Raw genomic sequence first — 11271 nt, 5'->3', positions numbered from 1 at the left:
ATGAATTTCAAAAATTCGCAAAATGATATTCTTATCATATGATATGATTGCATGTAAACGTATAAAAATATAAGCCAAGAGGCCAACATGCGTCTGTAAAAGCAGTGTGCATAATTTTCTGAGCATAATTTTCATTAAATTCTCAGCTCTGTTCACTCATTTCTGTTAAAATTTCTCCTGCCGAGCCAAAAGTGGTGAAATCCACTAATAGGATTTTGTTAGCTCTTGACAGTTCACACGCTTATCCGTAGTTGAACCTTCTCTATATTATACATTCTCTGTTTTAAGTAGTGAAAAGTTAATTGTAATTTGCAAAGTAAAAATAATGACATACTAACTACTTACAAGTTGGCTAAATGAGATAAAGCCTAAAGCTCTAAAGTCAATACAGCCGATCACGAAGTCACTTCACTGCCAATACACCACACATACAGAACCAACACACCAACAGGACCCACACATCAAAACAAGCCACACGCAAACAAACACCACACCCAACAAAAAGGGTTATCATCTCCACACTAGGGATGGAAAGATTGTTTACAGAATCGATTCTCGATTCCGATTATTTTTTTTATAATTTTCGATTCTAAGAATCGATTAATCGAGCGCAAGAATCGATTATTTCGATTTTAATCGATTTTAAATTAAAAGGACAAAAATTTATTTATTAAATCAGAAGACATAATGAATGAATAATTCAAATCGATTAAATAAAACACAAAAATAGTTAAAAACAATTATATTTTTTTGTCTATAAATAATGTACCAAGAACATTACATTTCATATAATTTTTTTTTAAATAATTCAAGTGGTTTAAACAAGTTTAATAAAATAAATTTTTAAATAAATTTAAGATATTTGAATTAGCTAGACGTACTATTATTATATTTTAATTGCTTTCCACATTGGTGACACTGGACATTCGACCCGTTGTTTATTTTTTTAAAGTAAATCCGTCAATATCAATATTCGTGAAAGTATTGGAGCATCCTAAATGCAGTTTCGGCTGCATGCGTCCACAGAATGATATAAATTTGAAAGAGTTAACTAGTATTACACTGCGAAAATTAGAATTCTAAATTCAACGTTCATATTACTAATTCAATTAACAACCAAGAATCGGAATTTTCAGTGCGAAAAAAGAAAATATACATATATCTATGGTTATAATAATGGAAGATATTAAGTCAGATATTATAAGCGCAGCAGCCACTACGCGCATAAACCCGATATTTGCCCCCTCTATATCTGCAGCAAAGTTTGTGTCGGTGTTCCGCATCGATGGAGTTCCTATTATACCGCCATTGATGACGGCCGACAAGCGACCACAAATGCAGAAATTAAAAGAAAAGGCAATTAAAATAGAGCAACGTTTAGAGGAAAATCGACATAGGAAACAGAGATATAATTTGGAATATGGCGCAGAGCTTGAAGAATTAAAAGAAAATATAGATGTTATAGATAATAAAAACAAAAGTAGTAACTGCAGTTTATCTGAGCATTTAATAGAACTTGATGCCCAACGTATATGTTACTTTCAGATATTCTGACACAAAATGAAAATGAATCGAAGTTATCTACGCCCAATCAGAATCGCGCGAAAATAACTCGTCAAACTGCCGGTGAATGTAGTGAATTTAATGTTCAAATGCAACAGTCGAACTCTTTGGAAACCAATCTTATGCACCGTATGCAGAAGCTACAAAAATCAGAAACTTTGATTTACGACCATCGTTCTAATACAATCATCAGTCCTTTAACAGAGGACGAAGTGCAAATCTTCCAACAACAACAGCAACAAATAAATTTGGATCATCCAGATGAAAAGTCAATTGGACAAAAAGTTGAATTGACAAAAGGTGAAAACGCAAATATAAATTGTGCTGCACGTCAGAAATCGGAAAAGGTTCTAAAGAAAATTCCATCAATATGTATTGATCCACCAAGACCAATAAATAGTTCGCGTTCATTTATTGATACTCTAAAACAACAAAATAGTATTGACGCTATAAATGTGAATAAACAAGAAACACATAAAAAAAGTTTGAACAAATCATTGCAGGATGAAATAAGTTCAGACGAAAGCTTCAACTGCATGGAGTCCACCAAAAATCGCGAGCGAGATTTGAAAACTCATCACAAAGTAACGAACATCACCAGCAAAATCCTTAAGTTTGAAAATTTTACCGTAACAGACACGAAAACGGACAAGCCCAAGTGCTCTAATATAAAGCCACCGCAGAGATCGGCAACAAGTCCATCATTGAAGTCATTACTATCCGAGAGAACGTAGTCCAAAATTAAATCTCTGGACGTTAGCCTTACAACGCAAAATGAAAACCATTTAGTCCGCTCAAACTCCTTTACACTAGATTACCCTTCGAAAGCATTAATTGAACACATTCGTCAACAACAAGTACCTAATGACGTTTATCCCACCAAACGTTCCAATTTGTTTTCTATGAGCTCCACACGCGACACTGTCGAATCAAAAGCGAAACGTGTGCAAAAAGTCGATCTTAATCCACGCGCACAACCAATGCGCTTACAACTAAAGCCTTCAATCACAAATACTACAAGTCCATCCTCAACACACCATTCAGGCGCTAAAAGTAAACGTTCACCTTATGAGCAAAAACTAATTAAACCGAAAATTGGACGTCAGCTGAAAAAATCTATTTTCGGTACAACCGCTATCAAACAAATGAAACCCACACCTTCGATGCCAAGCATACAAACTGCTAAAGTGACCACAGAAAGTGCACGCGAACGCGCAGCAGGCAATCAACAATACAACGGTATTTAGTATGAACACCGTCAAAAATTTCTCGAGTTATTGGCGCAACAAAAACGTGAACAACAACGTATGCAGCAGGTATTCGAAGAGCAACAAAGGTATTTGCTAGAACAGCTGACAAATAAAATAGGCAATGTACAAATACAACATGCTGTAGATCATGTGAACAACAAAAGAGTTAACAGTAGTTACCATGGCTCGGTAGAAAATTCACCAACAGCAAGGTCAGACTGTGCTGAATCAATGAGTGCGGACAGTTGTGTCGCAGCAAATTCTTTGGACTTGATGTCAGGTGCAATCCAACTACCATCGTTGGAACTATCAATCGGCCCATCAACATTGCCGGCGACATCGCAAAGCAGTAACTGCACCCCTCGACGACGGCTCTTTTCACACGACCTCTCACCAACAGCTTCAAACAGAAGTGTGTCGATTAGCAGCAACCACAGTGGAGTAACTAATAATGTTGGGCGCTCAAATGGCACAACTAGTGGAGCGTCAAGTAGTCGCCGCCAATCGTTGATTACGAGCACATCCGTAGAAGCTGAGCGACGAGCGTCTGCTGCGACCAAGATCAATGTGTATGTACGCGGTTATTTAGTGTGTCATCTCTTTCAAACGGAACAAGTTCAGCGTGTAGTACAAACCATCAAAGATACATTAATATTCGTTTTGAACTTACACATGGAGACCAGCGAAGATCCAATGAAAGCGGGTGCTCCTGCTAATATCAAATTTAAAGCACGACTTTTAAAGCAGCTGGTTTCTGCGATACGCACCCTTCATCTGATTCTTTTCCAAACAACGCCTAAGGAACGTATGGAAATAATTAGTCGTGATCGTAAACGTATTAAAACCAAAATGCTGAAAAATAATTTGAAATGGTCACCGCGCATTCAAACGTGATACATAACGGCCGTCCATATTTCAGCACATTATATTAGATTCATGAAAACTATTCCATAACTGAACTATGAAATTACGGGAATGGGCGGACGAGTAGTACAAAACTCAAGTAAAATCTGTCCCATTACCCTAATTTCCCCCCAAGCGGATAAGCGCATTCAAGCAAATGCTATTGTCTTACCGCAACTAACAAACATGCTTCCAAGCTATCAAATAAATAGCAAGCATTGGGATAAAATTTCACACCTATCTCTAGCAGATCCCAACTGCAACACGCCAGCTCAAATAGACATCCTAATAGGCAGCGACCTTATACCGCAAATCATACTAGAAGGTGTTGAAAAAATTTCGAAAACACTACTGGCGCAAAATACCATTTTCGGATGGGTCCTAAGCAAGGTTCTCATTTACTACTCTGTAGCAGCAAAATTTCTAAAATTATTGCTTTGCTATCGCTACCGCTCTCACTTTGTCGGGAGCCACAGCATAGCCTTAGCATAACAATGTAAAGTATGTGCTCTACTCTGCTCCGAGTTTTGTTAGGTAAAAAACTATAGCTGGAGCGGGAGCAAAAAATTAAATTCTGCGCTATGCTCTGGCGTAGCGGTAGCAAAAAATTGGGAGCGGTAGCACAGCAGAGCTAATGAAAATTTTCATGTGCTACAGCTCCCGCATGTGTTTGTTGTTTTTTTTTTTTCTTTTTTGCTATTTTCTGTCATAATATTTGAATTAATTGAATAATTCAAACAAAACAATTTTATGCAAATCATTTTGGCACTTGTTGCGTCATGTGACTTTATAAATCTAAAATCAAATATTTTAAGAAATATATTAATAAAGTGAATTAGATAATAATTGAATAAATTATAAATTTTTTTTATTATGTAAAATATTTACTAATAATATTTATATTACCAAGAACATCATCTATTCCAAATGTATTAAAATACTCAATTACTATGAATTTTCGAAATTAATTTTAACTACATATACTTTCCCCCTTTTTACATTAGGGTATTTTTATTTTTTTGAATTATTAATTTTGTTCGGTCCCGTCACGAAATTTCCTGGGAAATACCCCAAAAAAAAATTCTCTGAAAATTTTAGCCCTACATATTAACATTAAGAACTGGACCGAGGCATGTAAAAATTTTCCATAGAAAATACACTACAATCTTGGTTTTTTATCTTTAAATTCCTACAGATCAGAGGTACTTTATGGCATCGCTTTGACTTTAGACGCTGTAGCTCTTGTCAGTTATACAAAAAAATGCGAATTTCGTGAAAAAATCAGGTTTAGATACCTCGCCTTTATCTTTTGGCATACACGTGGTTAATATTCATCTACTGATTACCAGTACCAGTTTTAATCCATTGCACTGAGTATTTGCAGTTCTATTCTACCATTCCCAATATTTAGTAATTTTATCATTTTTTAGGAAGAATCAGTTTGAAATTGTACGCATATACATACTTCAATGTATATTGCAAAGAATCGAAAAGATTTCTGTATATCTAAAATTATAATAAACCTTTTTATCAACACTCCAATTATTCCGCTTATGTTAGATATCCCGTTTGGTTTGTTATGAATGCATTTGCGTCCTTGACCAATAATCTAGCAAAGTATCCGCAGTGCCTTGACGATGAAAATTTCAATGCCATTTTTTGTTGTGATATTAAATATATCGGACGGAAGAAAACTACCTGGTTAAGGAGCAAAATCAGTATAACCCATATACTAAGCATGTTTGGATATGAAATTTTTTACTTATTTCTTTCTATTTTTGAATTACTAAAATTTTCAAATGATTCTTACATAAATTTTGAACAAATGCTTATGATTTGAAATATAATTTTTATATTTATGAGTTGTTTTGAATTTTAGCATAAAGAGATAAAATGTATCCTATGTTCTTACCCTGCTTCTAAGCTACCTTCCCACCAATTTTAAGCCAAATCGGTTCAGCCATTCTTGAGTTATAAACGACTCTCTTTTATATACCAACTTGTACCATACTTGTAAATGACAGAAAATAGCAAAAAAGAAAAAAAAACAACAAACACATGCGGGAGCTGTAGCACATGAAAATTTTCATTAGCTCTGCTGTGCTACTGCTCCCAATTTTTTGCTACCACTACGCCACAGAGCATAGCGCAGAATTTAATTTTTGCTCCCGCTCCAGCTTATAGTTTTTTACCTAACAAAACTCGGAGCAGAGTAGAGCACATACTTTACATTGTTATGCTAAGGCTATGCTGTGGCTCCCGACAAAGTGAGAGCGGTAGCAAGAGTAAAATGAAATGCTGCGAGAGTAGCGTAGTTTTTCAGACGCTGGTCCTAAGTGGACTAGTTGCGGAACCAGTCACAGCCATCACAACTCAAGTTGAGGAAATCTCAAACGAGTACCTCAATTCACAATTGAGAAAATTTTGGGAGGTAGAAGAACTCCCCCCCCATTTGAATTACAACACCTGAAGATCAGTATTGTGAAGACTTTTACAAAGCCACAACTACTCGATCAGATAATGGTCGGTATGTCGTACGACTACCACTAAAACAACAATTTCCAGACACACTCGCCTTAGGTCACTCTCGCACCTCTGCAATACAGCAGTTTCTAAGTATGGAGAAAAACCTACTTAAAAAAGGTGAGCTTAAACCAGATTATGATGGTGTCGTGGAAGAATACCTTCATTTAGATCACATGGAGGAAGTAAGCCCTTGTGAAAAAATCATAAGAGGCAAATATTACACTTTCTACTTGCCACATCATGCAGTAGTAAAGCCTGAGAAAAAAACAACAAAAGTTCGAGTTGTCTTCAATGCCTCACGATCCACGAACTCGGGCCAATAGTCCACTACGCGACTTTAAATTGAAAACAGTTACCTTTGGCGTAAACTGTGCCCCATATCTAGCCATTCGTACACTACACGAACTGGCAGAAGACACAAAGCCAGAATTTCCACTGGCAACACAAGTCTTAAAAACGCAAACGTCCATGTTTAAACCCCTCAATGATAGGGTATTCAAAATTCACTTACACCCGCGATTAATATTGCAAATGAAAATGCGCGGGTAATTTGGTCTACAATTACCTTAATGTTTTGCATATTTAAAATACAATCAAGTTTTAAATCTATGAGTTGAGTTGTGCTGTAGTGTCATCAGCTGTGGTGAATTGCACTGTAGCATTAGGATGCGCCAGTTTTACAGGGTGGATGCTTAACTCATTTAAACACAGCGCTAAGTGCCATTTTAATAAATTTATCGTCAAGAATTAAGAATCGCGTATGTAGTAAGTAATATATAACTTGAAACTAGTCACTTAATTAATAGTAAAGTCGAATGTCAAGAATCGATTCTTAATCGACTTCGACTACTGAAGATCGATTCCGAAAAATCGATTATTTTACGAGAAAATTCGATTCTCGAGTTTACCATCCCTACTCCACATATCAGTTGCTTTTTCGTTCGCACTCGAAGCAGGGATAATGGGATGCCCAACTTATTCCAGTGTGAGAGCGCCTCAAAATAAGCGTTTTTTATAACATTTTCCATTATAGCCAGATCGAACAAAATAAGAATTTTTGGGCATTTAAATTAAAACACCCAACATTTATTACGATTGCAAATTATTATATATTGGACTTCTAATATATGGCGAAACTACTTAAATCCTTTTTTATGATTTAATGGTATATTAAAACAACTAGCTTTTGATCTTTCAATACTTACCTAGGTGAATAAAGCCTGTTAGTTCTCAATTAATAAATGTTCTTAATCATTTGTAATTGAAATATAATTAAACTATGCAAAACTTTTCATGAAATATATGTATTTAAATTTAGCATTTTCTTTGATTTTCATTGTTTTAAATTCTTATTAGCGATCTTTGACGGCGGCAACAAATTCCTCCGTTCACATATATTTTTGGTATAATTTCAAACTGGCCGTTCCAGTCATTCCAATTGCAAAACGTCAAAACCTACTCAATCCAGTCAACTGTCAAAGTTCGGTAGGCGGTTCTGACATTTCCAGTGACAGGAGAGTTGGGGTTGGGGGAGTCTTTTTATACTCGTATCTGACTCGAAGTTTGCACGTCGCTGTGTTGCGATCCTCGTTTTTTTCGAACACCGTCTTCCGTAGTTATCTTCAGCTATCGTTCAGCATATTTAATAAAACTGATTTTGAAACATACATATATATAAAACCAAAAGTAAAATTTGATAAGAATTAAATTTGAATCACCTTTATAATATAAAACGTAGCGTTTTTTTATGAAAAAAAAGAAGTGAAAGTGGCAAGTGTCATAAAGGTGAAGTGAAGTGGCCACCTACTCAAATACTAGTTAAAGATTTATATTTCAGTTAATAGAAATTTATTGTTAAATGCTATACATATATAAATTATTTTTTTTTCTATCACATCAAATTATTACTTTATAACTACTAAGCTTTTGTGTGCCAATTTTCCGATAAAACTAATTTAAATCACATAATATCAAATAAAATGATTTAAACGATAATGTAGACAGTTTTTTAATTCTGCAAATGGCGTCACCAAAGAGATATTATCTATTCACAGATATCAATATCGTTTCAACGGTGTGTACTGCTAACCAAAGTGCAGATGCGCTTTCATAACTCCAATTATCATCGCAAGGCTCGTGTAAAATAGAAATACATCTCCGTTCTTTTCAATGTTAGGATGTCAAATTTTTGTCACGAACTTCATTCGTGGAGAATGTAAGAGTTCCTCTCGGAAAATACAAATGCGCTTTAAGGAAGCCTCCTTCACTGCAAATAAAATAACGTAAGTAGAGTATTTCTTGAATTAAGCATTTGTGTAGTATAAGTGAATAACAAGAAAAACTTAAAGAAAATAAATTTTGTATGGTTAAGTATGGCCAACCATGACATTGATCTCAATATAAAGTCGAATATCGAAAATGTTTAACAAAATGCCCCAAGGGCAATTAAGTTTTTCGAATTACTAATTTTTTCAACTGATTTCAATATTAGATTGATACATGTATATTTTAATGGCTAACTTACATTACTCTTTATACCCTTTTGTCAAGGTGTTGATGCTTTCAACAGCTGCTTGGAAATCCACACAATCTTAATCATTATTGCTAACATCAACATTATATTCCACCTTCGACATTGTCAATTAAGCCTATCGAAGAGCATTGTATTAAGAACTATTTGAATTGTAAAACCGCGAGGAGTTCATTTATTTAATTTCTGTTTATTTTTTAATTAATTTGGAAGATTTGTTGCATCTAATAGCCCTGACAGACGAGCAAAATTAATGCGATTTAAGCAACGCTAATTCGCATTGCAATTGTATGGTGACAGACGGCAGACTTGTGCTTTTAGACAGCTGATAGTGAAATTTATTTATTTATTAAAAAAAAAAAATGAAATAAAAGTGTGTGAAAAAGTTAAGAATATTGGAAAAATGGATTACAAACTGAGCATTGTTTATTTTCCTGCCATCTAAAAATACTAAAATTTGTTTTTGTTAATATACTTGCACATAATTTAATTAGCAATATAAAAACTGGTTACCTCTGAAGCTGTAAACACAAACAAGACATCTGTCAAAATATAGCAAAAATCGACTATTTTTGAGCAGTGTTGTCTACTCAAATTTCGTAAATCCAGCTAAATGCACGAAATTCTTGTGCATTACAAACTTGCATTAACATGGGTCAAATGCGCAAGTAAATGTAAATTAAGCCCGCTAATGTATATTAGCTCTGTCGTCTGTCAGGGCCATAACATAAAAAGAGGTTAAAGTGTTTCATAATACCCCAAATCAACAGGAACCGGAGGATAATGACAAACCAAGGTTTTAGTTGTTGCCTGTAGTTAGTCACGTCTGAAGTTTGGTCGTTACGGTGTTTTACGAAATGTGTCCAAAAAACGGGAATTTTTAAATTAACATTTCACGGGTTCGGAGAGTTTGCAAAGAGCAAAAAAAACGAAAAAATCACTTATAAGGGAAATATTCATCGGATCATTTTGAACAACTTTGCTTAAGAGAATATAGGTCTAAAAATAGTTTTACGCCACCGATTCCTTAACGGAAAGCTTACATTTTTTTCGGCAGACAGTCCCAACGAGGGTAAGGACCAGATTTTTACCCGGCGAAGGAATGTCACCTCGTCAGCATAGATTGAGATACTTATGGGCAGGTATTCTGATGCTAGTCTGACGAAGGCTAGAATAAGTCACCAGGTTATCAGAAAGGCTAGCGATGGTAATTTCGGGCGAGTTATTAGAAGTGTCGTAATAAATATTCTGATACTTCTTACACTGAACAAAATGGGAGTCATTATTCCTATTATGCCTCTTGAAGATCGCTGATGTCATTGATGTGGCATTCATTTTTGGTGCCGTCATAATGAGCTTAATTTGTGCTAATTTCACAACCGTATAGATATCAGTATGAAACCCTTAGATCTATGTATCCGAATAGGGATCAAATCGCCTTAATAGCACCGAGGAGGAGTCTACTGGGCCTGGATTCCCTGTGACTGAGGGTCGCGGTACATGCTTCAATTGATATATATATATATATAAGAACATAAACGGAAAACTTTATATATGGTATACGGAGAAGTTGCTTTGAGCACATTATCCAATTTTAATATCCATTCATATGCAGCCCTGCAGCTCCTACGCTGCAATCAAATTAATTGCTAATGACTTTTTTATTGCTTATATGAACATCTGAATGCAGGGCAGACATATGGGCACCATATTTTTAGTTTGATACACATATCTATTCGATTGAATTTAGGTATTACAAATAAATATTTTTCTCAGAGAAAAAACTATGAAAACAAAATGAGGATATGATATTCTGGGGTCGAATCGTTACATCCGTGAACGTATCACTCGTCACGTAAAAGTCTGTATTTCGTATTATGACATACGTGATCGTAGCGCTTATATACGTGATCGTAACACTTCTATCGTAATCTGGCATGATGACAAACGTGAACGAGTATATAAACGTATCCGTTCGTTCGAATCGTCAATGAATGGAATATCTCATTAAAAATTAAAAAAAAATATTATTTATATGAACAAAATACTTGTATTTTAGTTGACATTAAAAATAAAATTATTTACAAGGTAAAGGACATATACATATTTGAATTAAATTTATTAAAGTATACATTATTTGGTCTCTTATCGTTTGGTCGATTGCGGTGAGGCGGTTCGCTACCCCGGTGTCCATTTCTTGTGTGTGATAAGAATCGCAATTTTGAGGGTTATTCAGATTATTACATTGTGAGTGTACAACTCTTTGTCCTTTATAATAAATTTTGTAAAAAAATTTGTTGAAGTATTTTTTTGAATATTAGAAAACAGTGAAGATCGTTTTTCCGCCCCCAAGACGTTGCGCCCGGGGCGACGGCCCCCTTCGCCCCCACCTAACTACGCCACTGTGTTCGTTACATGTCCAAATTGGTTTTTACGTTTATCTAGGTCAAATACTTTAGCCCCTAGAGCGTTTTAAAGGTTAAGAAAAATGCAATTTTT

At 35.0% G+C, this 11271-nt stretch overlaps 1 pseudogene; it reads left to right on the top strand.

Moving 5' to 3' along the window:
* Positions 1-973: 973 nt before the first annotated feature.
* On the top strand, positions 974-3768 carry LOC120780911 (annotated as a pseudogene).
* The last annotated feature ends 7503 nt before the right edge of the window (positions 3769-11271 follow it).

Source organism: Bactrocera tryoni, unplaced genomic scaffold, assembly GCF_016617805.1.
Source record: "Bactrocera tryoni isolate S06 unplaced genomic scaffold, CSIRO_BtryS06_freeze2 scaffold_25, whole genome shotgun sequence".
Classification (NCBI taxonomy): domain Eukaryota; kingdom Metazoa; phylum Arthropoda; class Insecta; order Diptera; family Tephritidae; genus Bactrocera; species Bactrocera tryoni.
The sequence above is the reverse complement of the archived record's forward strand: the minus strand, read 5'-3'. Positions and strand labels throughout refer to the sequence as shown.